Below are 6,697 nucleotides of genomic sequence, written 5' to 3'. Positions count from 1 at the left end.
AACATATATATATATATATATATATATATATATATATATATATATAGTTGTAAGATGCAGCCCTCTTAGATAATCAAAGACCTGACATGAGAGAAAAAAAATGACACCACACAAAATCTTTGTTTTCTAGGCAGATCACTGAAAAGGCAAATAAAATCCCCTGCTTACAATTTCTCATCAAGAAGAGACCAACAATCTGAATACTCATGTGAGCCAATAGAGAATTCTGTACTACATTATAAAGAGAGTCAATTTTTTTTTTTTTTTTTCCGGTACGCGGGCCTCTCACTGTTGTGGCCTCTCCCGTTGCGGAGCACAGGCTCTGGACGCGCAGGCTCAGCGGCCATGGCTCACGGGCCCAGCCGTTCCGCGGCATGTGGGATCCTCCGGGACCGGGGCACGAACCCGTGTCCCCTGCATCGGCAGGCCGTCTCTCAACCACTGCACCACCAGGGAAGTCTGAGAGTCAAATATTTTAATCAAAGTTTTCTAACCCAAACAGTTTCTCTGATGATTGATCACACTAGCATAGGAAACAGAAACACAATACAGCAGGAAAATATACACCTTGACTCGGGATTTTTCTCTTAGAATAATTCCTCCACTCCTCTTACCTTCTTTTACCAAAAACATACATGCTACTTTTCATATATAGTCATTTTCTTTCATTCTTATTATTCCTAGTAGTTTTGTACAAATCGATTTTTGGCTACAGAAGTCTGTATTTTTAAAAGCTTCTTTTACTCCCTTTTATTCTCATTACTTTCCCACACATTCTACCTCTTAGCTTAATCAGGTTTTGTCATCACCTGAATCTTAATCTGTGGCATCTAGTGTCCTCCTAGCTTTGCAAAATGTGAGGCTAAGGTCTCTAACTTATTATCCTGTTTTTCCATCTTGTCTTCCCCAAGCTAGCAGAGTAGTGGACAACCATTTGTCCTTCTACCTTTTAATTCATCCTCATAGTAAGTTTTTTCAGTGTGGCATGAACATGTTCAATACATCCAAATATCCCCAGTTCCTCTGCAAAAAGGAACAAAACTCTAATGGTGTAAATTACCTGTAAGGGAACGTGTATTTGTTTCCTATTGCTCCTGTAAAAAAAAAAAAAAAAAAGAACACAAACAGTAGCTTAACACAGCACAATTTATCCTTTAATAGTTCTAGAGATCGAAGTCCAAAATCAGTCATCACGGCCACCGTTCTTCTGGAGCTCTTGAGGAGAATCTGCTTTCCTGACTTTTCTCCTCTCCTGGAAGCCACCTACATTCTTTGGGTTGTGGCCCCTTCTTCCAACTTCAAAACCAGCAGCGAAGCATCTTCTCTCTTCTCTGACCTCCTGATTCTCTCTTAGAAGGACGCTTGTGATGACATTTGGTCCACCAAGGATAATATCTCCATCTCCAGATCGTTAACTTAATCATGTCTGCAAATTTCCTTGTGCTGTGTAAGGCAACACATTCATGAGTTCTGGGGAGAAGGATGTAGACATCTCTGGGAAGCCATTCATTATTCTGTCTACCCCAGAAGGGAAGGGAACAGACAGGGCAGAGGGAGAAGTTGAACTATGATATAGGTACATCAGAGACCTCAGGCAATCCCACAGAGATTCTAAACCAGGCATGTTCTTCAGAGATGTCCCAGAGTGAAGCAAGAGGCCAGGCCCTTATACTCCCCAAATTAGCCAGTCACTGAATACAACTTCCCTATGGGAAGGGAACATGAATAAAAACCCAGCAGTTTCCTTCCACTAAGGGCAAATCCTGGGGAGGTGCCCAGGTGTCATCCAAGAATAGGGACACTCTTGGTAACTGGGAGAATGAAAGCTTGGGTCCTGAAGCGGGTATTGTGTGCAGTGCACCACAAAATCCACTGAAGTCCACCCCTTGCCTGCTCAGATCCACTTGCTTTGTACAGTAAGTCAGACAACTTTGGAACCAGCCACTCCAAAATTCTAACTGATCTCTTTTCCTGGAGAAAACTTACAAGAGGAAACTTAGTGGGACAAGCTGTATCCCCCACGCTGCAGCTGGTTTCAGAAATGTGACGATGCTAATAATCACCCTCCTCAATTGCCCATTCTAGATTCCCCTTGGCTACACCTCTACTGGCTGAGGCAGTTTACCAGGTGAGTTAATTACATCCTCATCCCTGAGGGATCTTGTTTATCCTTGTCATCATGTCCTTCACAGGACATGGCTGCTGCACAGGTCTATTAATCACCAAAATTGGGCAAGTGAGAACCAAGAGATGCTCTGAAAATTACTGCATGCCGAATGTATTTTTGCCTTCCTCAAAAATCTAACCTACTCCTGGAGTTTTAGGTCAGTGGCCCTCGCAGGAATGGTGACACCTTTCCTCCCTGCTGGTCTCTTGGCACAAGGAGCCTGGAGTGACCGGGACTCTTGCTGGACCCCCAGCAGAAGTGTCCCCCTTTGGGAATCAGGAGATCTACACCCACAAAGCCCTGAGTTGGGAGTTGCAAGGACTGGAATCACACATTTTCCAAGCAGCATAAGCGACAGTGATTGGGTTCATCCCTACTTCCATCCCCTGCGTCCCAGACCCTTGGGTTCTATTACATATACATACAATGACCTGCAATGGTCTCCTAATTCCCCTTCTTGCACCTTTGCCCCCAGCAATCTATTCTCAACAGAGCAGCTGGACTTATCTTTTTGAAATGTAATGCAAATCTTATCTTTCCTCTACTCAAAGCTCCCTAATTCCCCATTTCATTCAGACTAAAAGCCAAAATATTTACAGTAACTTTGAAGGACCTGCACAACTTCTCTCCCTTCATTACCTTTCTGGTATCATCTCAGGACACTTCGGCCCCATCTGCTCCACCCAGCCTCTGCTCTGTTCCTCCAACATGCCAGGTACACCCCCAGCTGAGGGCCTTTGCACTGCTGCTCCCTTATCCAGAACACTGCTACATTAGTCGGAATAACCTAGGCAATGTTGCAATAACACACCACCCCCAAATCTCAGGGTTACAGCAACAGAGTCTCTGGGTTAGCTGCAGGCCCTGGCCCATGCTGTTGTGCCCAAGATGCCTCCTGAGGGGACCTCTTCTATGCAGACCCCACTGGCTGAAGAGAAGGGAACACGACAAATCATGCCCTGACCCTTAAAGTCCTTTACCCACCGCTGCTTACGTCTCATTTGTCAAATCAATTCATACTCGGGGAGATACGGGATAGTCCTACCGTGTGGCCAGAAGAAGAAGGACAGGAACATTAGCGAACAGTCCTAAAGACAACCTTCTCCCCTAGAGAGGCCTCATGGCTCCTCTGTCACTTCCTTCTGACCTTTGCTCAAATATCGGGTCTCAGGGAAGCTTTCCTGACTATCCTGTGTAAAATTGCAGCCATGCCTACCTCCCTCCATCCCTCTTCAGCTTCATTTTTTCTCCAAGCATCACACACACACACACACACACACACACACACACACACACGTTTATTTTGTTCAGCTTCTGTCTCCCCTCAGCAGAATGTAAGCTCCATGAGACCAGGGTAAGCTCTCAACATTTGCTGAGGGAATATTCGGGACCCTCTTGGCTTCCTACTCCCATTTGTATTAGGATTTTGAAATATTAATTATTGTCGTCGTTTGCCTCCAAACTTCTTCTGACCAAATTCTGACAAGAATAAGAGCAAAATAGTAAGGAAATGTTTATGTTCCTTTGATATCCCAGGCTTCACGTGTGATTCTATCGAGGAGAGAATGTGCAAGACAGTCGTAATTCCAACAGGTAGGAAATATATTTTTTCTAAGATTTATTAAAATCTTGATTAGCTCCAATTGTCTTTATTAGTTCTAATCTGTAAACCAACATTTTTTTGACCTATGAATTACTGTCCTGTAATGTAAAGTTAATTTCAATTTTCTCCTCTTTGATTTTCTCTCATGTGATAAAATTAAGAGGAAAAAAAAAATCCTTAATGAAAAATCCAAGACATCAATACCTACATTATAGAACATTTTTTTCTTTTCAAATGCTATACGATGAATGATAATTAGGATATTGTTTAAAACATTCATATTATTTTAGCTAAATAACATTGCAAATGGCAACAAGCCAAAGAAGCAGAGTTACTTAGGAATTCAGATTTGATTACTGATTAGGTGGACAATGCAGGGTAAATATCTGGACCTTAGTTTTCTCATTGAAAAGTTGGAGTAATTATAGTGGCTGCTCCCATGCAGAGTGTCTTGTGAATTAATTAATGGTTCTAAAGCCCCTCAGGATAATGCAGCATTATATAAAGTTGGGTTACTTTTCTAGTCTCCCATAGGGACAGGAACTGACCTGGATCTCTTTGATGCTGCTTTGCGTGCCCCACAGCACCCAGGCAGGGCTCATGCCGGTGAGACCTTGTGGGGACCGAGCGGTTGCCTGATTTAAAGACACACTGATGACTGTGGAGGTTTCGCATCTCTAGCCCAGTCAGCTGCATGGCTGAAAAACTGATTTCAAAATTTCTGTAAGAAAAAATGATTTCCAATGTGTGTTGCCTTTGTTTTATTAGGATGCTGCAAAGTGTGTAATCAAACATCATTATAAAAGTATACCACCTATTTGAAAAAAATAAAAATGTTATATTATGGAGCTGGATCACTTACCTGATATGAGCTAAAAATGAGAAGCACTGATGTCACTCAGAGACTGGAAAAATAATGAATATTTTCATAGCAAATAAAAGAAAAGTAAAGAACTGCCAGAAATTGTGTAAGACCATTGTGCGGGTGTATCAGTTAGAAATCTTTTGGTTACACATGACAGATAACCAGACTCAAACGGGCTTAAACAAACAAGCAAAAAAAAAGTGGGGGGAGGAAGGGCCATAGAAAAAACTTATCTGTTCATGTAATTGGAAAGTTCCAAAGTATGTTGGTTTCAGGTGAGGCTTGATCCAGCAGCTGAAGAACATTATCAAGGACTTGCCTTTCCCCATTGTCTTCCCCATGCCTGAATGCCTTTGTACAAGTCACTGCTAATTTTTAAAAAATTGTCTAGCTTCCCTTCTCCATTCCTAATCCAATTTCCTTTGGGAGAATGACTTCTCCCACAGTGGGTTTAATCTTAGTGAGAAAGTAATTCCAGGCACCTGTCTCATCTCTACTGAAACCAAGAGAAACAGGTTTTGCCCTTCCTGTACCCTTCCCTTCCCCAGTCCTAGGACCATGAGAAGACATATGAGTTAAGCTTGAGCAGATAGATGCTCTCTCCTGGGACTTTAGATCTTAACCAAGGTCCACAAGGAAGGAAGGAGCAGAGGCAAGGCCATACCAGAATCTTCTTCTTTTTTTTTTTTTAATAGGGTCTCTCTTTTTTTAAATTAATTTATTTATTTTTGGCTGTGTTGGGTGTTCATTGCTACATGCAGGCTTTCTCCAGTTGCCACGAGTGGGGGCTACACTTCATTGCGGTGCACGGGCTTCTCATTATGGTGGCTTCTCTTGTTGCGGAGCATGGGCTCTAGGCACGCGGGCTCAGTAGTTGTAGTGCACGGGCTTAGTTGCTCCACGGCATGTGGGATCTTCCCGGACCAGGGCTCGAATCCATATCCCCTGCATTGGCAGGCTGATTCTTAACCACTGTGCCACCAGGGAAGGCCCAGAATCTTCTTAACAAACATTTGCTGCACTTCTCAGCCCTGCAGCACAGCGTTTGCACCTGCCCACTGTCAAGACTGGTTCTCCAAATCTAGTCAGTTCTGGGAGCCTCCAAAGCATTCCCCTTTGCTTAGGATGCTTAGGTCCTGCTGCTTGACTGACAAAGTGATGAACAGTTTCTGGGGATGACCATGCAGAGGAGAGCCTCCCCTCTCCGTGTCCCCATGGCACTGTGTACAGTATCTTATGATATGCCCACTACTGATGTAAATAACAGACCGAGAGCTCCCTGAGCTCTGAGAACGAGGGCTTTACCTGTGCTTAGCCCAGTGTCTGGTCAATATTACATATTTAAGATAACGTGTTCAATGAAGTAGTTGGTGAATGAATCTCTTTAGAGAGAAAAGTCATGCTGGTATTAAACAATTTTAAAATTTAAGCAGTATTTTATCAAGCACAAATCATAAAGCCTCTTTACAAAGTGTGGAACTGACAGAAAGAATATTTTTAGGCTGTTTTATGAGGAGTTATTGCACATTCTTTGAGGATCTATATACCTGCCAGGACTAATCTTGTTCATCATTGAAATTTAATCTGAAGGCTTCTTCACAGCAGATTGATGCCTATATAATAGGGGAGAAATATCCAATTTGCCACCAAGAAATGCCTCTGATGTTTAGGTACAGGCCTCTTCCTAAATGAAATAAAGTATCGAAACCTCCAGTTGGTTTTAGCCTTCCAGCATCACTCCAGTCACCAAGTCCTGGCTGATGACTCCCTGTGGGAAAAGATGTACTTAGTCCTGCAGGGTGAGGGCATCTCAGTGGGCGCCGGCCCCTGGCCCCTCCCACCCGCTGCGGGGTCACAACCACATCTAGCCCCGCTGGGGTGGGCTCACGCGGATCCCAGGGGGAGCGGGGCTTGCGCTGGGCTGCAGGGCGTTCAGCAAGCAGGGGCGGCACCGGCACACCTAGTCAGGGCCCACCTCTTCCTCAGCCTAAAGCCATCATGTGAGGCGAGCAGGTGTGTGTATGCGCAGGTTGCCTGAGCGGGAGGCTGTGCCTGCCTAGTG

The sequence above is a fragment of the Lagenorhynchus albirostris genome, chromosome 3, assembly GCF_949774975.1.
Source record: "Lagenorhynchus albirostris chromosome 3, mLagAlb1.1, whole genome shotgun sequence".
Taxonomy (NCBI): Eukaryota; Metazoa; Chordata; class Mammalia; order Artiodactyla; family Delphinidae; genus Lagenorhynchus; species Lagenorhynchus albirostris.
Note: the sequence above shows the minus strand (reverse complement) of the source record.